This window comes from Alligator sinensis, unplaced genomic scaffold (genome assembly GCF_000455745.1).
Source record: "Alligator sinensis unplaced genomic scaffold, ASM45574v1 scaffold546_1, whole genome shotgun sequence".
Lineage (NCBI taxonomy): Eukaryota > Metazoa > Chordata > Crocodylia > Alligatoridae > Alligator > Alligator sinensis.
Window position 1 is genome coordinate 1902993 of NW_005842061.1, and position 1094 is coordinate 1904086.

Consider the following 1094-nt stretch of genomic DNA (forward strand, 5'->3'; position numbering starts at 1 on the left):
GAAAGGAAGCCAGAGGCTCGCCTGGCCCACAACGCAGGCAAGAAAGCCAGTCAGTAAAAATGGAAATGGAGGCGGTGATAGGCTGGGGTGGGGGGTAGGGGAGAGAAGGGGATGTAGCAGCTCAGGTAAAAGTGCAGAGGTGCCTGGGGTGTCAGATGTCCTGCTGGTCACAGTGTGCCAGAACTCCACTGTGTATATGGAGTCAATGAGTTTCTGTACCTACTATCTGGTGAAGTGCAGTTCATAGGCCCAGCTCTGAAAAGTGGTTTTCACTGACTGGTTTTCTTTCCTGCATTGCGGGCCAGGCCAGCCTCTGGGTTCTTTACTATTCCTTCCATCCAGGACCAACTGCAGGTACTTCCTCAGCCAGACAAAGGGGCTTTCAACCCTAAAGCTGGCATCCCTGACTTCAGAAGGGCCAACTTCAATGAATTTAGGAGATTAGTGGGGGAGGCACTGAGGGCCTAAAAGGTAGAGATGGGAATCCATGAGGGATGGTCGTACCTTAAGGGGATGATCCTCCAGGCTCAGAGTGTGACAATCCCTGAGAGAAAAAAGGGAGGTAAGAGTGCTTTGAAACTCCCATGGCTCAGCAAAGGCATTCGAGAATGCCTGAGGGCCAAAAGGGAGGCGTACACTGGGTGGAAGAGAGGGGCTATCACCAAGGAGGAATACTCCTCCTTGGCCCATGAGTGGAGGATGGCCATTAGGAAGGCCAAGGCGGGGGAGGAGCTCAGGCTAGCGACCAGGATTAAGGATAACAAAAAGTCCTTCTTCAAATTCATTGGGAGTAAGAAGCAGGCACCAGGTAATATAGAGCCCCTGTTAGACTCAAATGGTAATCTTGTGGCTACGCCAGACGAGAAAGCTGAAATCTTTAACAAGTTCTTTGCCTCTCTTTTCTTAAACAGGGAATGAGACAGCTCTCCCACCACAGGTAGGGGCAATCTTGAGGATAGCACTGCCAGGCCTCGGGTCTGCGCAGATGTAGTTAGGGATCTTCTGGAAGGGCTGGATGTTTTCAAATCTGCGGGCCCTGATGCCCTCCACCCACGGGTGTTGAGGGAGCTGGTGGGGGTCATTGCTGTGCCCCT